We start from the raw sequence: 23,691 nt of genomic DNA, 5'->3' as shown, positions 1-23,691 counted from the left end.
TGACTCTATTCTTAGATATAATTTGACGTTAGGGGTTTTTTGTATTAAAGGTGTTGTATGATACTTATTAGTTAATGTTTTTAATGGGGTGGAACTATTTCTGTTAAAGTGGTTATTCTTAGATGTAATTTGACAGTAGGGGTTTTTCGTATTAAAGGTGTTGTATGATACGTTTTAGTTAATGTATTTAAGGGGGGTGGAACTATTTCTATTAAAGTGGTTATTCTTAGGTGAATTTAACAGTAGGGGTTTTCGTATTAAAGATGTGGTATAGTACCTTTTATTTAAAACCTTTTATTTAAAGTATGTAATGGGGTGGAGCTTGTATGATTAAAGTGGTCATTCTTAGATGTAATTTAATGAAAAGGGTTTTTGTATTAAAGGTGTGGTATGGTACTTTTTAGTCAAAGTATTTACTGGGGTGTACTTTTTGTATTAAAGTGGTTATTTTTAGATGTAATTTAACGGTAGTGGTTTTTCGTATTAAAGGTGTGGTATGGTACTTTTTTAGTTGAGATATTTAATGGGAGGGGGTGGAACTTTTTCTTTTAAAGTGGTTATTCTTAGATGTAATTTTACGGTATGGGTTTTTCATATTAAAGGTGTGGTATGGTACTTTTTATTCAAAGTATTTATTGAGGTGGAACTATTTCTATTAACGTGGTTAATCTTAGGTGTAGTTTAACAGTAGGGGTTTTTCGTATTAAAGATGTGGTATGGTACCTTTTATTTAAGTATTTATTGGAGCTGGAGCTTTTTCTATTAAAGTGGTTATTCTTAGATGTAATTTAACGGAAGGTTTTTTTTTTTGCATTGAAGGTGTGGTGTAGTACTTTTTATTCAAAGTATTTTATGGGGTGGAACTATTTCTGTTAAAGTGGTTGTTCTTAGATCTAATTTGACGGTAAGGGGTTTTTCATATTAAAGGTGTGGTATGATACTTTTTAGTTAATTATACTTTTAAGTTACTTTTAATACTTATAATCCACAACACATTTTATGTAAAACAATAGCACATTAAGTAAGGGAAATAGAGAGATTTCTTTTTTTCATTTATAGAATCATTTTATTTGACAACTCAAACTTCAAAGAGTACATTATAATGTAAACAGAGTAATCTTAACATTACCAGCATAAGACAATAGTTTTAATTTAGTTTTTTTTTCAAAACCTTTGAATCTTTTGCAGAGTGATGTTTTATGCACTCTCATGACCCTTCTTGTAGCTAAGCAAAACAAAGTAATCTTCACAGAGCTGTTTTAGCTGAAAATATTGCTTAGCAGTTTTCAGCTCAGCAGAAATGAGCAGGATACCATACCAGTCACAAAATGTTCACATATCATGGTAGTTAGGCTGGTAACCATATTTTGGTAAGCTTATTTATGTTTGCGCTTAGCTACTTTTGGGGCTTTAAGCACCTCTATGAAATTGTGCAATTTTTAAAATCCAAATACCAGAAATCAGAGAAAAATCGTTTGCAACAGATTGTATGCTAGTAACACTTTTTACTATGAGGAATGTTTTCTTGCCCAATTGATTAAGGTGCAACAGTTCTGCCATCTGTATCAGGTATTTCCGTCAAGAAACTACAATGTCTGGTATTCGGTTTTCGGTTTTAAATGATGTTTTTTTCACTTGGTCAATTAATTAATTTTTCAAGAAAATATCAAAATACTTATTGGCTCAGAGATTAGGGTTTCGTCAGCCAGTCACATATAAGGCAAAACTTCTTTTTTTTATGTCTAGCTTTTTATTAATATCAAATAATAATTTGTTTTAAAATCTTTGTCCACTAAGCAAATAATACCTCTTAAAGGCACTGTACACCTTGCGTAAGATTTGAGTGAGATTTTACCTCTTTCTCAAAAACTATGTTACTTCAGAGGGAGCCGTTCCTCAAAACATTGTATACTATCAACAGCACTCCCATGCCCGTAAGCAAGTAAGGTTTTATGCCAACAATTATGTTGAGTAATTACCACGAGTGTCCAGTGTCTTTAAGTCAACAACATTAAATACAAAGATTATGGCTACTTATAATTATTGAGTTATGAGCTACCTTTAAAATTTTGTGAAACTTTAAGTTGTGAAGTAAAATAAGTGTACCTTGCAAGAAATTTAATTTTAGGATAATGTTTTTTCCTTCTGGTAACAAAAGTCTATACCAGACCGACTATCTTTCTGAAACCTTAAAGCCACTCTTTCGAGAAGTATTCCACCCCAAGAAAAAGTACATTTTTCTCCAACTTTGTGAGTTCAAAATACACACTTTGTGTGCTTGCTTGCAAATGGTACACTTACTTTTTACAAGAACATTTACTTGAATGTTAGAATACATCTGCCTATGACATTAAACAATTAACATGCCTACTTACAAATGAAATCAACAAGCTTGTTGCTCATTTAGGATTCCTTCATATATATAATGCCTTGAAGACCTTGTGGCTTCAATAATATTACTTTTTCTCTCAAACTCTGAAGCTTTCAAGATTGCAATGAGAGTTATTTGCTACACACTAAACTTTAGGATATCAGTTTTTTTATGCTGTGAAATGGAAACATTGAGGTATCCTAAAATGTAACTGACAACACAAAAGGAAGTCAAAAACTTTGATTTATACTTCATGATGTAACTCATTGCAATCTTGCTTCTGCATCTCTCCTGCGCCAGGAGTGTCTTTTAGACAGATATGGCGCATTATAAATTGCCACTTTTATTATAATTGTTATTATTATTTATTATTATTAAATGAGCTAGCCATAGGGCGTTTTATTTGCCCTTGTCATCAAAATATGGTGATCCATTAATGATTACTCAATTTATACATCATTTAAATTTTCAGATCAATTTTGCCAAAGTGTACCTTAAATAAATTGGATCTGATTTGCCTGAACTAAATTTTGTAAATTTGTTTTAGGTCAGGCATGGTGTACAGCACATTCCAGATCTTTTACTTATCATCATACGATGCGAAATAATTTCATTCCTAGTTTATCGTTTAACTTGAGAAGAAATATCAATGGTTTGTACTAAAAACCTTTTTAATTATTTAAAATTGTAATTTTGTACAATTAAAGGGGTCTTGTTAATCAAAAACATGTTTCCTATCTTTTAAATCTGTAATCAATCTGTAGGGACAGACCTCTCATTTCGGGTTAGGCTGGTGCCAGCATTTCATCCCCAAAAATGTTGTGGTATGTGACGAGATATTCTGTTGGTATGAGTGCTGCAAAAACAGACCACCCTTTGATGTTAGTGTAAAACAACCACAGGTATTTTACCTTCCTCTTGCATAACCCTCACACATATTAACAGGTGATATGTAGACAGTGGGCTGACTATACGCAGTTGCAGGTCTCGGAAATGTGTGACAGGTAGACACCATCTATGCATTAAGACAAACAAATGTTTATTAAACAATGTAATTTTAGTTTTTCGTGTACTCAAAAAAGAAGAAGATAAAGATGATCGAGATCGAACAATGAGATGTAAGCATTTGAAGGAACAGCCATTATGTTAAGGTATGTGTAAATTTTGTTTTCAATTTATTTACTTCCCAAATCCCCCCCCCCCAAGAAAAGTTTTTAGCATTTCAGTTTGTGTAGATATATTTAACAGCCACGTGAGCGGAATGTTTTCAATGGAGGGCACAGCCTAATGGATCGGTCTATTGCATGAACTGTCAAGACAAAGTAGTGAAAAAAGTAATGAAAACAAAAATGGAAAGGATTCATGATTGATCCATCAGCTTCGTAATGTGCAAAATAATTTCCACAAGCTTTTATAAAGGAAGGGGAGAGCAGTTTATTTACCTGATTCAATGTAAACTGTTAGGAAGCTCATCAACTGCAGGTCTCTGACATCTAATTGGTGGATGAGTAAATCTCTGTGGAGATGACTGCCCTCGCTGTCTGATGACTGCCCCTGCTATCAATGCAAACAAAAATACAATAACGCTTTATTAAGCTTTGAAGTAAGAGCAAGTAATAAAGTACAAGGGCAGTTTGAACATTTACCATTAAAGATCAACTTCAACATTTTTAATAGTAATAATAATAATAAAGGCTTTTTATTCAGCGCTCAGGTCAGTCACGTAGTGACGCTCATGGCGCTTCAACATCACTTGGCCTTAAATAATTCCTTAAACCATCTCAGCTCCCTGGGAAGTATACAGCCTGTGCTGCCAAATACTAAGCTAATCAATCACAAGAACCAACTCTGCCCTCACAGGTACCCATTTACCTCTGGGTGGAAGAGAAGCTTACTGTTAAGTGTCTTGCTCAAGGACATAATAAGTGCCACATGTAATAATTACATACAATTGAGTAAAACTCAATCAAATTGGTTTCAACAAAATTATTTTGAGCTGTCTAAAATCTCAAATTAATGTTGGTTCATATCATTAAATTTAACTAAATGACAATGAAAGCCCCGCTTCTCCAACTTGTATGTTTATAAAACCTTTTTGTCCGTGGTTTTTGTTGAGCCAAGGTTATAAAAAGTCTAAAAAAGCAACACTTTGAACTATCAGTTATTGAACCCACATGTTGAAACTGGTTCTTACCTGTTGATGGGGAAGACCTTGCTGTACTTTGACACTGGGTAGAATGTGCATCATGCATCTACTATTGAAGAGGTAGACTTCATCTGACACTGGCATCTGTCTGTAGCTAAACAAAAATAAACAATATCTTGTAAAAGAGGTGTGTTGTTGTGTGTCTTCATCTGCGGCAACAATTTGATAAGACTTTTACCATTTGAGGGCGGCATTCAAGTCATCTGAAAACACTTGATTTTAACAATTCGAAGCAAAATGAAAAGGATGGCCCATGTTTCTGTGATATTCTTTTTTCTCTCGCACGTCCACTGTTTTGTTTTTTTAAAGTTTTTTTTAGGGGGGTTTGAAGAATCATGCAGGTGACGATTATACTCTTCTTTTTTATGAAACTCCATGTTCTAGAATGGCACAGATTTTAAAGTGTTGGAATACTTTAGAGACCACAGTGGCCTGAATCAGCTGTGACCTTAAGCCAGACTCTTAACCATTGCTTCATCCTTAGGATGGGATGTACAGCCGCTGTTCCCATCTTTTGTGTAATGCATGTAAAAGAACCCAGTGCACATATAAAAGAGAGAAGGGGTTCGCCCCAGTGCTTCTCGCCGTAGCACCTTGTGAGCCAAGATTATAAGAAGTCTAAATAAGCAACATCTTGCGCTATTAGTTATTGAACCCACATGTTGAGACTTGTTTTTTTGTCACTCCCCCCCCCCCATTTCAATTTTTACAATAGAAGAAAGGTGGCAAGTTTGCCAATGGATGAAGGAAACTATGATAGATTTATGAACTAACAGCTGTTCTAATGTTCACAACTCGGGAGTTTCCCCTTACCTTTTATCAAGAAGGGAGCAGCTCATTTATCAGACTCTTTGTACATTGTTAGGAAGCACATCAACTGCAGGTCTCAGACATCTACTTGGTTGATGAGTAGATCTCTGTGGAGATGACAACCCTCGCTGTATCATACAAACAAATAAAACAATAACGCCTTAATTAGCCAGTAAAAATAATAACAAGTAATAAGCACAAGGGTAGTTTGAGACTTATCAATAAAGATCACCTCAAGCAAGATTTACATGTTTGTTGTTTTGTTTTAAAACAAAATTGAGTGTGTAATGCTTTACAATTATACACACTCTTTTTCCTTTCTATATATCTAAAAATGGGTTCACAATAAAAAAAAAAAACAATTAATTTGATTTGTGTCAAGCTCAGCCAAAATGCAGAGTTTTCATCAAAACAGCGCTGTGAGGTCTGGATACACGCATTGGAAGTTTCACATTAGCGGAGATAAACAATCTTCAAGTTCATGATTTGACAATTTTTTTTATCACAACACAGACTGCTTTTACACTGGTTTTCCGAGAAAGTGGTAATTCAGTGTTAATTTCACTTTTTGATTTTATGGGTCTTTAGTTCTCGGACCCTTGAAAAGCGCCACCAATGGCAGGAAAAAAACACTAGTTAAAAAAATGAAGGGTTGGGTAGTTTTCATTTTAATCAAATTTCAATTACAACTACAGGGAGAAGAACTTAACAGTTCTAATGATGCATCTCAAATTATGTGGTTGTTGATATTGTTCAATTTAACTGTTGATGAAGACATCCTTGATTCTTAACATGTATGTTTATAAACCATTTTTTCAGTGGCCTATGTTGGGCCAGGAATTTAAATAGTCCAAATAAGCAACACTATCGAACCTCCATGTTGAAACTGGTTCTTACCTTTTGTTTTGGAAGACATCGTTGTACTCTGACACTGGGCAGCATGGACATCATGCATCTACTTTTGGAAGGGTAGACTTCATCCCACATTGGCATCTGTCCGTAGCTAACAAGAATAAACAATATTATGTAAAAGAGGTGTGTTGTGGTTTTTCTTCATCTGCAGCAAGGGTTCCACAATTCCACTCTTTTTCGGGTGAATCTTCGTGTAGTAGAATAATGGCAACCAGAACACCGGAATCAGCTTGTACCAAAAATAATGCTCAAAGCGGCTGCAACAAGCTGCCCAAATTTGATCAGCTGCCACACAACCAAAAGGTAAAAATGATAACAAATTTGGTTTCATTTGGGTTTTTTTATGACAACTTTTGCAAAGCAAAACAACCCCCACACCACCATAATGTGTTTACTAGTTATCACTCTTGGTGTTAAATTTTGATGCAAGGAAAATTTCATATTTTATTTTCCCCAAAACACTATTAATTCCCTCCCCCACCCCCAACATAAAGTTCACTCAATTTTACAGTTCGGTTGCCAGTAGAAGGTACAATAGAAGAAAGGTGGCAAGTTTGCCAAGAAATTAAGGAAACTATGATAGATTTATGAACTAACAGCTGTTCTAATGTCAGGACTCGGGAGTTTCCCTTACCTTTTATCAAGGAGAGAGCAGTTCATTTATCAGACTCTTGGTACATCGTTAGGAACTCCAGGTCTCAGACATCTACGTGGTTCCTGTAACATGCAAAAAAAAAATAATATAATAATTATTTCCTTTAATATTAATCAAATTATGTAGATACTGTTTTAGCCGCATATGATATTATTGGTACCTCTGTGTGTAAACAAACTATACTGAAACAGGAGCATGCCTATGGACATGGTGTCAATCATACATGGAGCTAACTTTCTCTCTTTGCCTAGAGAGCAGAAGCGGCAACGAAATCACGTCTTTTCTTTGTTGGGGCAAAAAATCGTTAAGTATAAACCCAATTATTAAACTGTCGGTCTTTGTTTTTTTGTTTTTTTGAACTGTTTTTAGTTGGCTTCATCCTTTGATATATCAACATGAGCGAGTATACTCGCCATTGAATTTTCGATATATTGGTTATTAAAAAAAACTGACATCGAAGGACGTTAGTTGATGGAGAATGAGCTCAGCTGCTGGTAATTTGCTCAAAACATTCTAGAAGTTTTTGGCTACTGTTTAATTCATTCTATTTTATTTGATAGTCATTAAGTATTGACATTGTCATTGATGATTGATGTTTTATTTATTTTTTTATTTTTTGGGGGGAGGGTGGTATCTTTTTGTGATTTGTTTTGTTTGTTGTTACGTGTCTGTTTTTGGCTTTAAAGATTCAATTGATATCTCTAGAAAAAAGAAAAAAGAAAAAAATACTTTGAAAGTATGGGTCGGAAATTGAAACAGCATGGCTGCAGTGTAACGTGTGTAACGTAGGCTATACGGCGCGGGTAACATCGCCATTTTAAAAAGTGAGTCCGCGCTTACCTAAAAAATAAACTCATAATTTGTTGAATTATTACAACCTATGTAAAGATCAGTTGAATTTTTCAAATAAGAAATACCTGAAGAAATGTTCGATTCATTTAGAAGAAGGAAGAGTGGTGGTTAATGAAGAAATAATTGACATTTACCTCGGCCTCAAATTGCTCACTTCGCATCGATACTCGCCTCGTCGTTGGAAATAGTCAGCGCGCGAAGAACAGACCCAATGATACCGATTTCCGAATAATAGAAGTAACCGAAACACAAGCCGGTTACCAAAGTCGATATTTTGAAGAACACTAAATTTTGAAAACATAACGCTAATCGATAGGCAAAAGTAGCAGAAAGATAACAAAACATGGAATCGATTCTAGGCAAAATCGACCCTTTTTTCGTTTTGGCAAGGAATATCAATGAGAAAGACCATGTCTTCTGCTAGGCAGCAATGAGTAGGTTATCAGTCACAACAAACAGTACATCTCACGTAATAGTTTGACTGGTAACCTTATTCTGTTAAGCATTTGGTAAGCATTGGGTTGTGCTTTTAGGTACGAAAGTGCACATACCTCGGTATTGCGCCCTCTTGGGATCAACACGGCTGTTAAAAAAAAGTTTATTTGATTGTATTTTCTGATAAAAACAATTTCGAGGAGTCTTTGAACTCTAGAGTATTCATTATTCCGGCATTCAATAATATTTTTTTTAAATAAATAAATAAAAGTATTAAATAATCAACTACCGTCGGGCGTCATGTAACTTGAACTTTAATAGTAGATCGTTGACCTAGTTTTTAGCTATCTTTTGTTTTACGACGAAAGAAATCTTGCTAATCACAGAAAAGGTTACTGTTTTGACTAGTGCCCCACTACATTTTTGCTTAGCAAATAAATTTGTTTCATTTGTTTGTGTTTTTCTTCTGCTTATCAGATTTATGAAAGCAGTCCCATGTTTCGATCGTATGTCAAACACGTGTAAAACAAAACAACAACATTGGTTGATCATTTCCCTGACTTCTCAGATGCTAATACAACTTAACAAAAGGCTGTACAGAAAGTGTACAGACTACTTGGTAGGGACAGAGAAGCGTTGGGTCACCCACGTGGGGAAGGGTACCCTTCCATGATAATAATGGGGATCAATGGCAGGGAAAAGTCGGGTTCATCGGGGTGAAAAGAAACTGACGAAATTACCCGAAAACAAATTGGGAAAATGGCAGATAGCGACTAAAGATTGATCTGTTAAAAAAGTAATTATATGTATTATGTATTAATTATAAGAGCGAAGAAAACTGTCTTGGAAAAAGAAAAGTTACTTGGGATATTGAAACCTTACAAATAGCATAATCCAATTGATCAATTTTTAATTTCTCACTATGTGTCTAACAAAACAGGTGTTATACCTACTTCTCTGCGGATGGTGGTATTGATCAACTTCTAAATTCTCCATACCTTAAGACAACAAATCTCAGTTCTATTATTCTGTGTCTTCTATTTTCCTCTAGGGTCATTGTTCACTTAATTATCAGTCAATAATAATCTGACCATGTAAACACTGGTTTAATAATTTCACGAGTTTACCCCATGCAAGAAGACGTACCCGATCACCCCTTTTAAAATAAATAGTTTCATCCCTTGCAAGGCCCGCCCATTTAGTACCTTATATGGTCACAAAAGTTGGGCAAGAAAATTCTAGACGGTCCGACTTTGTTATGCAAATATCAAAGCTGGTTGCTGATTGGCTGGGGGCTGGACGGAGGACGCCGGCTGGGGTCGTAGGTGAAAATCTGCATGATTTGCACATTTCAAAGAAAAAATGGAGGACTTTGAAAAGTTTCCGTGTCTTTTATCTCCAAGAAATTCAGCTTTTCACCGGATTTCCGAGTTCAACCTACTACAAAAGTGTAATGGTGAGTTGAGATTTTTTTTGTCTTGAAAATAAAAGTGCTGCAAAGAATTTTCATTCGCAGAATTTGAAGAAATGTTGGATTTTACAACACAACCCGCAGGCCGAAAAGTAAAATAAAAAAACACATGTGTTGACTCAAATTATTCGGTGCGCAGACGACATTGTTGAAATGTGCAGGTTAGAATTAACGAATATGTCGTCCGAAACTTCTCCAAATTGAAACGTATTATGCACGACTAAAATTCTTTTAAAAGCATGCCCAAGTGCTACGGGCCCTTAGAAAAGAAGGACTGTGTTCCGCATGTGTGAGTTTGCTATATAGTCTTTGTTTTTAGGAGGCTGAGTTTTGAAAACTTACTTTTTGCACAATCGTCCATGACAACCCGTCCAGACTCCAAAGTGAGTTTGTTCTGAAACTGAGCCTAAAATTCATAAAGCCGGTTAGCAGAAAATTCTTTGCTAAACAAATAGTTGGTGTAGCACGAGTCGCAACAATATAAACTTTAAGGAAAAGTAGCTGGTATTCCTGTTCCTGCTAAGCAAGATTTGTTTGTGCTTAGCAAGGTTTTGTACTCACCCAGCAATGACCAGACTTGATTAAATTTGGCCCTGGTGTCACTGAATAAGAACAATATTGTGCTGAAAATTGTTAAAATAATTGGACATTAATAGTGTCATAACGATTTAGCTCTTTATATCTTACAAACATATTTTAAAACACATTTCCAGAAGAAGTTGAAGTATTTCAATGGAGCTGTGGCCTGTGCCGCCCATGTAGGCCCATTTTCAAAGCCTAGCGCAGAAAAGTATTGCTAAACAGAAACAAGTTATCAGCCACTCCATGACAAGTTAACATTGTTTTGACTGGTGCTCATCTCATATTTTGCTTAGCAAAGAAATTTGTCAAGTAGTACTTTCTGCTTGACAACTTGACAACTTTATTAAATTGGGCCCAGCTTGATAAAGCCTGTCAGTGTAAGCTTAACAGTTTGCTATATGTACAGAAAAATCATGCCTGACAGAAACTGGTTACTTTAGCCAACATTCCATAAATGTTTTTTTTGCTGCAATTCTCTGTGTTCAGACAGCTTTATTAAACTTTGCCCAATATAATTAAAATATGTGTTTTCCCTTAAAAAGTTAATTTATGTACATGATGCATAAAAACAAATCAAAATAAATATATGTGACGTTGATTGTCAATAATTGCCAATGTTTTCGAAAAACAGTAATTATTACCGTATCTTTTTTCTTTTTACCACCAATTCGAGCCCATGCTGGGAAGGTGTCAACAAGGTGAAGCTGCCTGAAAACTTATCATGATTATATTCGGTCAGTCTGTGTCAATAAAAAAAAATCAAATTGTTACACTTTTTAAATCCCACAGTTGACACCCTATGTTGGTAAAATTCACTGCATGTTGTGATTTCCTCTTTAACCCTTTGCATGCTACCATTCATTACACACACTATTCCCTGCCCGCTGGAATCTTTTTGCACAATCATTAAAATTACACACATCTGTACTCGAAAGCATTTTTCTGTGTGAAGGAATTATTTTATTGCAAAATGCAAAATAAGATAAATGTAGAGTATAATACGGACAACCAGTTAGTTCAACAGAATTGAATTCAAGTACATAATTTTTCTAAGTACACACTTCCAAAGCACAGCGAAAAATGTCCCCAACACCATGGACAGTTCTACCCTGTTTCCCTTCTTGCATAGGAAAGCTGCCATCGCTATCGTCAGATTCGCTATCGTCAGATTCGGCCCCATCTTCCATAGATATGTGTCCGTTATCTGGCCCAATGTCAATAGACATAACCCCACTGAAGTATTATCATCTCTATCGTCTCACAAAAAATCCTTAGACACTTATTTTCCAAAGCTAGAATCCGCGAAAATATTTCAGAATGCTGCCTGCGGCGTCCATTGTTACTCCATTTTGTTTTATGGTGAAAACAGTCACCGTATTCGTTCGTAACATGTCCTCTGTGTATCGAAGTGTATAAAAAAGTACCCGGATGGATGTCAGGGGTCAAAAGAAAGGTCGATTGTGTGCAAACAAATAGCACGTTGTGTTGGGCGCAAATACACGTTTCGCTGTGTCGTGACATGTTTTTAAAATAAATCTGCTATTCTCGATATATCAAGAATTTGATAGTTGGGAAATTGTTTTAATATTTTCTCAAAAAGTAATGCATTTCATGGAATAATATTTCAAGAGGAGTCGTTCACCATTAACTTCTGTAAACCCTGTAAGTTGTTTGTAAATCTGTGAACTTTTAATTGTTGTTCTGATCAGAAAGTGTCCAATGGCTTTATAGTCACCTGGAAGTGGTATTTTTTTAAAATAAAGCTTTTGTCACTAAAATATGTGTTTTTACAAGAGGAATGTGAATAAAAAGTTAACTAAGGTTTAAAAATATGACTTTTGATTGTATTTACAAATTTACGAGTAGGCCCCAACCCGAGAGGGCGCTGTTCGTGACGTAATTCAAGGCGCGATATTTGAAGAGAAAATTTGTAGTCAGGCCCCCGTACATTACGTCTTTCAGATACCTTCTTCGATTTCCCACTAGCTGGAAAAATTGTTGGGACGGCGTCGTGTTTAAGAATGGCTCTTCTCGTCATGTCAAATGAGTGGTGTATCCCGGATTCGAAGCACGACGGCTCGAAGTGTTCGCTGCATAGCGCTGAAAAAGACGTCGGACCGGACCACTTTGCTCTAGTTAATCTGACTTTCGCAGCCCACAACCGCCTATACTTGGGATCTGCAGGAAATAGATGAAGACTGACCCCATCTTTAGTTGTTTTGCTGCATCCAGCAGCAATACACCTGGTCGGCATTGCTGGAAAAATGCCAGGAAAAAAAACCTTTTTCGCAGCGTACAAACTCACGTCTTAGAATTACATTTACTTTTGCATGTGTGTTTATCTACGCATCGAGGCAAAGTCTTCCTTTTCCTACGTCACAAGTCAACCCCCTCAAGCACTTAATTAATTTCTTTAACATATAAATCGTGACAAACAATTACTCAAAAAATTGTTTTATTGTAAATAAACATATACTCTTATGTTTAAAAGAAAAAAAATCCTTTTTCCAGGTGCCTTTAACCAGCTAGGCCTACAGCACCAAGAACCATAAATGAGTTGCATTGTTCGTTTTAATTTACAGTTAAAACAATAACATCAATCTGTTCACCAAAGGGTTAAATAAACATACTGTGATAAAATTTAAACATATTTGCATGGTTTAGGATCTCCAATTTCAAACTTGAACAAAATTTGTTAAAATAAAACAAATTAACTTACTGGTTTGCTGTTTAATGAGCTCCCTTGCTATCACATAATGTTGGCCTCAAGCTCCCAAGATCCTCTTAGTCTATCATGGCCTATTTGTAGAACGAATCCCAAGGAGATTTCATGAAGCCATGTGCCAAACAGTTAAACATTGCAGAGTGAAGTTACACCATTCTTGTTTTATTTTAGACCACGTCCCCATGCAGCAAAAGACTATGGTGTGTGTCTAGCAACTAGTGTCTTGGCACTTGCAACTCTCCTTGCCCACTCACCCATGCTTCACTGCACAACTCACACAAGAGGTTTCTCCCAGACATACTTGGTTATTCTTATACCTTTCTGGGCTAATTCAAACAGCTACTTGCATTATATATTTACACTCTATTTGAATATTATTTGTACACACTGGAGTAAAGTACAAATTTAAATACAATTTGTCAACTTTGATTTGACAGATGTAAAAGTGTACAAATGAGTAATTGGCAAAGTTATAAGAGCATTCACTGCAAAGGCACATTATTAAATATTATAGTATCAAATTGTGGAAAATTGTATTTTTACACAAAAAAATTGAGGAAAAACAAAAATTGCCCTTTTATTGGTAACTTGGTGAGAAGCGTTACTGCAAACTTGTGGGCTTAAAAGATAATATATTTCACAAGCACATTACTCATTGAAGTTAAATGTTTCTCAAAATACTTTGAACTATCCAAAGCTGCTGTCTACATAGGCTTCTAACCAAAGATTATTTACCAAACATATACCTTCCCTTTTAATCACCTCAGCTGTAGTCAAAATTAAAAGGCAGGTTATACTTTTTGTAACTGTCAAGGAAAGTATCCTCAATTACTGTCTCCCAACATATGGCTCAAAATAGAATGCTCCAGGGATCAATTTGATCACCATTCCTCGATTGCTTGCTAAGCCCAAATTTCTGCACTAGCTGTGTAAGCAAAGATGCCTAGTAACCTGGAGTACCTACGTGCACAAGCCAAAAGTCCCTGCTAAGCAGGCTGTTAAATTCACTTGATGAATTTCCTGCTTCCGTAAGATGTTCTTTGCTTACGGTAAGCAGAGCCATGAAATTGGGCCATGTTTTATTAATTGTACAAAATTACTTTTGTGGTGCTTTGATAAGTATGAGGAGTATTATTTTTAACAATAAGGTGTGTTTGTTTCCTTTGCCTATACAGCTCCAGTCTCCAAAACATCTACATGTCAACAAGACTGAGACCCAATCATCGAACAGTCTGACCCTACTTTCTCTGTAAACAGGTATTGAAACCCTTACAGTCTCAATTCCTTCTTCAGTATCCAAAGTGAATGATTCAGAAGGACTTGGGCCAGTAGGCTCAAATGACAGTTGCTCATTTAGGCCTACAAGATCTCTTTCAAAAGAACATACTCCTTTCTAACAATAACAATAAGGTGTATTTGTTTCCTTTGCCTATACAGCTCCAGTCTCCAAAACATCTACATGTCAACAAGGCTGAGACCCAATCATCGAACAGTCTGACCCTACTTTCTCTGTAAACAGGTATTGAAACCCTTACAGTCTCAATTCCTTCTTCAGTATCCAAAGTGAATGATTCAGAAGAACTTGGGCCAGTAGGCTCAAATGACAGTTGCTCATTTAGGCCTACAAGATCTCTTTCAAAAGAACATACTACTTTTTATTAATAATGTGTGTTTGTTTCCTTTGCCTATAGCTCCAGTCTCCAAAACATCTACATGTCAACAAGGCTGAGACCCAATCATCGAACAGTCTGACCATAGAAACTACTTTCTCTGTAAATAGGTAAATTGAAACCCTTACAGTCTCAATTCCTTCAGTATCCAAAGTGAAGGATTCAGAAGGACTTGGGCCAGTAGGCTCAAATGACAGTTGCTCATTTAGGCCACAAGGTCTCTTTCAAAAGCACATACTACTTTTTATTAATAATGTGTGTTTGTTTCCTTTGCCTATAGCTCCAGTCTCCAAAACATCTACATGTCAACAAGGCTGAGACCCAATCATCGAACAGTCTAATCATAGGATCTACCTTCTCTGTAAACAGGTAAATTGAAACCCTGAAGCTGTGTAATTATTAATATTTTACCGTTTGTTTAGGTAAAATGTTTACTTGGATTGTTTGTAGTCGTACAAAATTACATCTTTTTACCGTTATACGTACCCTTTTCCCGTCTGAACGTTTGAGTTTGTTTTAACACGACCCTAAGGCCTTACTGCCTGTTCGTGCTCGTCGAGCAAAAGTTACAAGCATGGGGATTTTGCTCCTTGATGGACGTATTGAAAGGTGAGATTCTCAAAAAAATTGCAATCTTCAGTCATATACAGACACTGATGTGTGTCGTATTATTATTTGTTAGTTTTTACAACCATTTCGGCCTACATGTTTGCCATAAACGTGAACATGTCTGCAGCGCTATAAAGTGAGCATGTGTTGTAACGTGTTGCAACATGTTGTCTTGCTATATTAGCACTATATAGCAATGTATACATCTGCAAGTTTGTGGCAAACATGTTGGCCAAATTTTAATGGTTGTAAAACTAGCCAAAAATAATACGACACGCATCAGTAGATATGGCTGTAGATCGTAACAACTTTTGAGAAACTCACCTTTTAATATGTCCACCTAAGGGCAAAAATCCCCATTCTTGTAACTTTTGCTCGCTGAGCACGAACGACATGACTGCATGGATTCAGACGTTAGCAACTTGTCACGCAGACACGCGTGAGACCCAATCATCGAACAGTCTGACCATAGAAACTACTTTCTCTGTAAACAGGTAAATTGAAACCCTTACAGTCTCAAATCCTTCTTCAGTATCCAAAGTGAAGGATTCAGAAGGACTTGGGCCAGTAGGCGCAAATGACAGTTGCTTATTTAGGCCTACAAGATCTCTTTCAAAAGCACATACTATTTTTTATTAATAATGTGTGTTAGTTTCCTTTGCCTATAGCTCCAGTCTTCAAAACATCTACATGTCAACAAGGCTGAGACCCAATCATCGAACAGTCTGACCATAGAAACTACTTTCTCTGTAAACAGGTAAATTTAAACCCTTACAGTCTCAATTCCGTCAGTATCCAAAGTGAAGGATTTATAAGGACTGGGCCATGTAGGCCCCAAAACCTCATTACTGGTACTCAAACTCTAATCTGATAAAGTATTTGGTATGGAGTGACATAGACGAGGATATAGAAGGATAGCGGCTACATGCTGGCAAAGATTCCTACTGAAATACTGCTCATTTTGCATCATTTCCATCTGGGAATGACAACTCTTAATTAAATTAAAACCCTATCTGTAGGAGAGGGGGGGGGGGCACAATTTCTGTTTTTATATAGTTCCCCAAACAGTGGGAAAATAAAAAGGGGGTCACCACAGTGCCCCCCTTCCCTGTTATTCTGACAAAAGCCCAGTCCTGATAGGGTTGAGTGAAACTTGTTTGAGGGAAGTATCAATTTGACCAAGATCAAGCAAAATAAATTTAAAAAACTAAATTAAAGTTAAAAGGTTGGTTTTATGTAACTGATAATAAAGTTCTTCCGACACCAATACTCAAGAAAATTGTTTCAGGAAGTTTGATTTCTGTAAGATTTTGTTATACAAGTTCTAAAGTGAAAGCTATTTATTTGAAAGTATTGAATGATTTGTAATGGAAACCTTAATTTTGCAAAGTCTACTGTTTGTTTTTGTTACAGCAAGGCTTGCCATCTCCAAAGATGTCTAGTCTTCAACAAGAAGATGGGCTGTGATTAAATGGGTACATTCCCTTGGATTGGTGTATGAAAAGCGTTTGCTATGAAATGAATATTGTTGGATCAATGCTTTCAAAGACAAATAGATGAGCCACACAACTATGCCTCGAAATGGCACGGTTTTACTTTTATTTTGCGATCTAACACGGTCGGCCATTTTGCTGAGTCAAAATGGCGTGCCATGTTAGTTCACAACGTATAAGGAAAGCCCTGTAATTTCGAGGCATTATATTTTGCCTGGACTATATTCTACTCTTAAAATATATTTCAAACCATGTTATGCATTTCATAACACAAGGTTTCAAGCCCTTTTCGTGGACCAACTCGCCCGGTCCAAGGCAGGGTGTCCCTTAAAGGAATTGCTCTCTCTAGTAAAAGGTTAGTTTCTAAAAAGCAAATTAGTATTATCAGTTAGGCCTGATGTAAACATTACACAAAATCTGGGAATGAGAATTAATTGTACATGATGCAAACCATGTATGTTTTTTTTTCTTTTTTTTTTACGGTTGAACAAAGACAAATTACAAGATTTGAACCAACAGCCTCCAGGTTAATGAATTTTGGTTTTACTACAAACCCTGCACCATTGAGAATGTCAATCTTAAAGTGATTTGACAGATGTAAAAGTGTACAAATCAGTGATTGGCAAAGTTATAAGAGCATTCACTGCAAAGACACGTTATTAAAGTCACCTGGAAATAGAATTTTTTTTCTTTCAAACATAAGAGTATATGCTCACCAACAATAAAACATTTTTTTTAGCAATTGTTTGTCACGATTTATATGTTAAAAAAATATATAAAGTTGTTTGGGGGCTGACTCCGCCTACCCCTTTTGTGACGTCAATCGAGGCAGACTTTGCCTGCAATGCGTATAGTAAACACACGTGCAAAGTACATGTACGCCCAAGTCGCGAATTGGTACATTTCAAAAAGTGTTTTTCTGCATTCAGCAGCAATACACCTGGTCAGCATTGCCGGAAAAAAACAATTTTTTTTTTTTGTGTGAAACGTACAAACTCACGACTTTGTCCGTACATGTACTTTGCAATTGTGCTTACTCTACGCATTACAGGCAAAGTCTACCTCGATTGACGTCACGAACAGTGCCCTCTCGGGTCAGGGTCTACTCTTAAATTTGTAAATAACATAAGAACTGATTTTTTAAACCTTAGTTAACTGTTTATTCACATTCCACTCCTCAAAACACATATATTAATGACAACAGCGTTATTTTGAAAAAACACCACTTCCAGGTGACTTTATAGTATCAAGTTGTGGAAAATTGTATTTTTACAAACAAAATTGAGGAAAAACAAAAATTGCCCTATAATTGGTAACTTGGTGAGAAGCATTACTGCAAACTTGTGGGCTTAAAAGATAATATATTTCACAAGCACATTACTCATTGAAGTTAAATGTTTCTCAAAATACTTTGAACTATCCAAAGCTGCTGTCTACATAGGCTTCTAACCAAAGATTATTTACCAAACATATACCTTCCCTTTTAATCACCTCAGCTGTAGTCAAAATTAAAAGGCAGGTTATACTTTTTGTAACTGTCAAGAAAAGTATCCTCAATTACTGTATCCCAACATATGGCTCAAAATAGAATGCTCCAGGGATCAATTTGATCACCATTCCTCGATTGCTTGCTAAGCGCCAAATTTCTGCACTAGCTGTGTAAGCAAAGATACCTAGTAACCTGGAGTACCTACGTACACAAGCAAAAAGTCCCTGCTAAGCAGGCTGTTAAATTCACTTGATGAATTTCCAGCTTCCGTAAGATATTCTTTGCTTACGGTAAGCAGAGCCATGAAATTGGGCCCTGTTTATTAATTGTACAAAATAACTTTTGTGGTGCTACCATAAGTATGAGAAGTATCACTTTTTAACAATAAGGTGCGTTTGTTTTCTTTGCCTATACAGATCCAGTCTCCAAAATATCTACATGTTAACAAGGCTGAGACCCAATCATCGAACAGTCTGACCCTACTTTCTCTGTAAACAGGTATTGAAACCCTTACAGTCTCAATTCCTTCTTCAGTATCCAAAGTGAATGATTCAGAAGGACTTGGGCCAGTAGGCTCAAATGACAGTTGGTCATTTAGGCCTACAAGATCTCTTTCAAAAGAACATACTACTTTTTATTAATAATGTGTGTTTGTTTCTTTTGCCTATAGCTCCAGTCTCCAAAACATCTACATGTCAACAAGGCTGAGACCCAATCATCGAACAGTCTAATCATAGGATCTACCTTCTCTGTAAACAGGTAAATTGAAACCCTGAAGCTGTGTAATTATTATTATTTTACCGTTTGTTTAGGTAAAATGTTTACTTGGATTGTTTGTAGTCGTACAACATTACATCTTTTTACCGTTGTACGTACCCTTTTCCCGTCTGAACGTTTGAGTTTGTTTTAACACGACCCTAAGGCCTTACTGCCTGTTCGTGCTCGTCGAGCAAAAGTTACAAGCATGGGGATTTTGCTCCGTGATGGACGTATTGAAAGTTGAGTTTCTCAAAAAAATTGCAATCTTCAGTCGTATACAGACACTGATGTGTGTCGTATTATTATTTGTTAGTTTTTACAACCATTTCGGCCTACATGTTTGCCATAAACGTGAACATGTCTGCAGCGCTATAAAGTGAGCATGTGTTGTAACGTGTTGCAACATGTTGTCTTGCTATATCAGCACTATTATAGCGATGTATACATCTGCAAGTTCATGGCAACATGTTGGCCAAATTTTAATGGTTGTAAAACTAGCCAAAAATAATACGACACGCATCAGTAGATATGGCTGTAGATCTTAACAACTTTTGAGAAACTCACCTTTTAATATGTCCACCTAAGGGCAAAAATCCCCATTCTTGTAACATTTGCTCGCCGAGCACGAACGACATGACTGCATGGATTCAGACGTTAGCAACTTGTCACGCAGACACGCGTGAGACCCAATCATCGAACAGTCTGACCATAGAAACTACTTTCTCTGTAAACAGGTAAATTGAAACCCTTACAGTCTCAAATCCTTCTTCAGTATCCAAAGTGAAGGATTCAGAAGGACTTGGGCCAGTAGGCGCAAATGACAGTTGCTCATTTAGGCCTACAAGATCTCTTTCAAAAGCACATACTATTTTTTATTAATAATGTGTGTTTGTTTCCTTTGCCTATAGCTCCAGTCTTCAAAACATCTACATGTCAACAAGGCTGAGACCCAATCATCGAACAGTCTGACCATAGAAACTACTTTCTCTGTAAACAGGTAAATTGAAACCCTTACAGTCTCAAATCCTTCTTCAGTATCCAAAGTGAAGGATTCAGAAGGACTTGGGCCAGTAGGCGCAAATGACAGTTGCTCATTTAGGCCTACAAGATCTCTTTCAAAAGCACATACTATTTTTTATTAATAATGTGTGTTTGTTTCCTTTGCCTATAGCTCCAGTCTTCAAAACATCTACATGTCAACAAGGCTGAGACCCAATCATCGAACAGTCTGACCATAGAAACTACTTTCTCTGTAAACAGGTAAATTCGTCGGTCGCACCACGAACTGACCTAACTCATTCACTGTTTTGAAAAACGTGTTCAGAGAAAATCACGATTGAAGTTGCACTACTTTTGAAACTGCTGTTTCGGAGTCTGCTTACCAACTTTATTGTATTATTTTATGACGAAAACAAAGCTGAATACTTTATTCATACAGAACTATCAATGTGTTTTAATCCCCAAAACTATTTTAATAAGTAATTAATTCCTAAACAGATAGGTCACTTTGTGAAATTGAAAATTTCATTTTTGCCTGCAGCGCGCTGTGTACAAACCAATGCGTAATAGAGACCTATCGAGATAGGTCACTTTGTGAAATTACTACGCTCCCCAGTTAGGTCACTTCGTGGTGCGAAAATTTGCACGCGCGCCATAATCGCGCGCGCTGTAGCGCATAGTTTAACCATTGGTAAAGCGACGTATCTAGATAGGTCACTTTGTGAAATGACAAAATGGCAAGTCCAGCGATGCGTCGTTTATACTAATTAGTGTAATTACCAAACTATTACATATTAGGCACTGAAACTTGCTGATAATATTAACAGCATTGACTTTGTCAATAATTTGTTTTAAAACAAATTTGCGAAAATGTGTGATTTTGTGTCAGTTAGGTCAGTTCGTGGTGCGACCGACGAATTGAAACCCTTACAGTCTCAATTCCGTCAGTATCCAAAGTGAAGGATTTATAAGGACTGGGCCATGTAGGCCCCAAAACCTCATTACAGGTACTCAAACTCTAATCTGACATGGAGTGACATAGACAAGGATATAGAAGGATAGAGGCTACATGCTAACAAAGATTCCTACTGAAATACTGCTCATTTTGCATCATTTCCACCTGGGAATGACAACTCTTAATTACATTAAAACCCTATATGTAGGGGAGGGGGGGCACAATTTCTGTTTTTATATAGTTCCCCAAACAGTGGGAAAATAAAAAGGGGGTCACCAAAGTGCCCCCCTTCCCTGTTATTCTGACAAAAGCCCAGTCCTGATAGGGTTGAGTGAAACTTGTTTGAGGGAAGTATCAATTTGACCAAGATCAAGCAAAATAAATTTAACAAACTAAATTAAAGTTAAAAGGTTGGTTTTATGTAGCTGATAATAAAGTTCTTCCGACACCAATACTCAAGAAAATTGTTTCAGGAAGTTTGATTTCTGTAAGATTTTGTTATACAAGTTCTAAAGTGAAAGCTATTAATTTGAAAGTATTGAATGATTTGTAATGGAAACCTTAATTTTGCAAAGTCTACTGTTTGTTTTTGTTACAGCAAGGCTTGCCATCTCCAAAGATGTCTAGACTTCAACAAGAAGATGGGCTGTGATTAAATGGGTACGTTCCCTTGGATTGGTGTATGAAATGCGTTTGCTATGAAATGAATATTGTTGGATCAATGCTTTCAAAGACAAATAGTTGAGCCACACAACTATGCCTCGAAATGGCACGGTTTTACTTTTATTTTGCGATCTAACACGGTCGGCCATTTTGCGGAGTCAAAATGGCGTGCCATGTTAGTTCACAACGTATAAGGAAAGCCCTGTAATTTCGAGGCATATTATTTTGCATGGACTATATTCTATTTTAAAATATATTTCAAACCATGATATGCATTTCATAACACAAGGTTTCAAGCCCTTTTCGTGGACCAACTCGCCCGGTCCAAGGCAGGGTGTCCCTTAAAGGAATTGCTCTCTCTAGTAAAAGGTTAGTTTCTAAAAAGCAAATTAGTATTATCAGTTTGGCCTGATAAGACAATTAAGCAATTGTACATGATGCAAACCATGTATGGTTTTTTTTTAATTGTTCGGTTGAACAAAGACAAATTACAAGGTTTGAACCAACAGCCTCCAGGTTAATGTATTTTGCTCTTACTACAAACCCTGCGCCATTGAGAATGTCAATCTTAAAGTGGAAACAAAATTGAGACAAAACAACCTGAAAGACCCCAAAACTTATGAATACCAAATTGTAAACAATGTATCAAACTGACTGGGTACAATTTCAATCTCCTCTTTAGGAGATTCTCCTCGTCTGTTTTCTTGTACAAAATGACTTTGTGGGACCGCTTGATGTTTTGTTTGCCTGCCTGCACCTCCAGTCTCATCATACAGCCTGGCATCAAGAACAACATTCTCTGTAAACAGGTAAATTGATACCCTTACAATCCCAATTCCTTCAGTGTCCAAAATGAAGGATCCCCCAATTCCTTCAGTATCCAAAATGAAGGATTCAGAAGGACTTGGGCCAGTAGGCTCAATAATCCTTGTCTTGCACTGCTAATGAGCAAATGGGATGATTCATGAGAGAGGTGAAATCCACTGCATGTAGTGTCATACGTAGATCAGGGCCCAATATCTTAAAGTCTGTAAGCAGAAAAAGTCTTACTTGAGACTGGCTACCAGCCAGAATTCTATAAAATTTACATTGTAGCAACTGATGCCCCGCTCATTTATTGCTTAGCAAAGTTGCTAAGCAGTGTTTTGTTGTTGAACTGCTTTATGAAATTGAGATGCATGCAGGGTGTTTCTTGGTCAAACCACATTCACCCTCCTGGCCCACTCAATTACATTTCACTACACACTCACACAAAGGCCACACCTAGTTTCAGGCATTCTTAGCTATTCTAACCTTTTGGGCTAATGTATTCTAACAAAAATAATTGCATGTGCGTTAACAAAATAATATTCACACACTATTTGCATAGTTGTAGACAAATCTGTACGAAACTTGTGGAAAGTGCACACATGGTTACTGTAAATCTACTTTCAATTAGGTCGATGCTGCAACTCTTTTTGCAATTTGTGTGTTATGAACCATAAATTGAATGAATGTAATGACTTGGACACGACAAGTTCAATATAAATAAATGTTGCAAACCAGTGATTGCATACTGGCAGAAAGTACAACAAATCTTTTGTACAGATTTTGTAAAACCTTACCAACCCAGTTGTGCCAACCCAGTTATACATTTTGTGATAGTTTAGCCACCCCCAAAAATAACAACAAATGTCTGGAGTACATAACATATATTGGGTTTTTTTCAGCCTAAAGCTGTTTGCTCCACTTAACAGTAAATCACATTGATAAATCACATTGATGAGGCACCGGGTTTTACTAAATTACTCCTTTAATACATATTTTAATTTAAATTTGAAGATATTTAAATAAGAGTTTTCCTCTCATTTTTTAATCACGACATATTAGTATTGGTACGGATCCAGCAGTTCTTTTACAATCTTTTGAAAGGGTGAAAAGCAGAGATCTGTTTTAAACTAATAAAGGTTCTGCGCTCTCCTCATTATTAATCAAGGTTGTATTGTTTCCAGAAAAATTGAGAGTAAGCACAAAATACCTTTGATTTGTTTTTTCT

The 23,691-nt window shown here is 36.3% G+C and overlaps 1 pseudogene; it reads right to left on the bottom strand.

Moving 5' to 3' along the window:
* Positions 1-1,135: 1,135 nt before the first annotated feature.
* Positions 1,136-6,959, bottom strand: LOC139938732 (uncharacterized; annotated as a pseudogene).
* Between the last annotated feature and the right edge of the window lie 16,732 nt (positions 6,960-23,691).

This window comes from Asterias amurensis, chromosome 6 (genome assembly GCF_032118995.1).
Source record: "Asterias amurensis chromosome 6, ASM3211899v1".
NCBI classification, from domain to species: Eukaryota; Metazoa; Echinodermata; class Asteroidea; order Forcipulatida; family Asteriidae; genus Asterias; species Asterias amurensis.
Note: the sequence above shows the minus strand (reverse complement) of the source record. Positions and strands in the feature narration are given on the sequence as shown.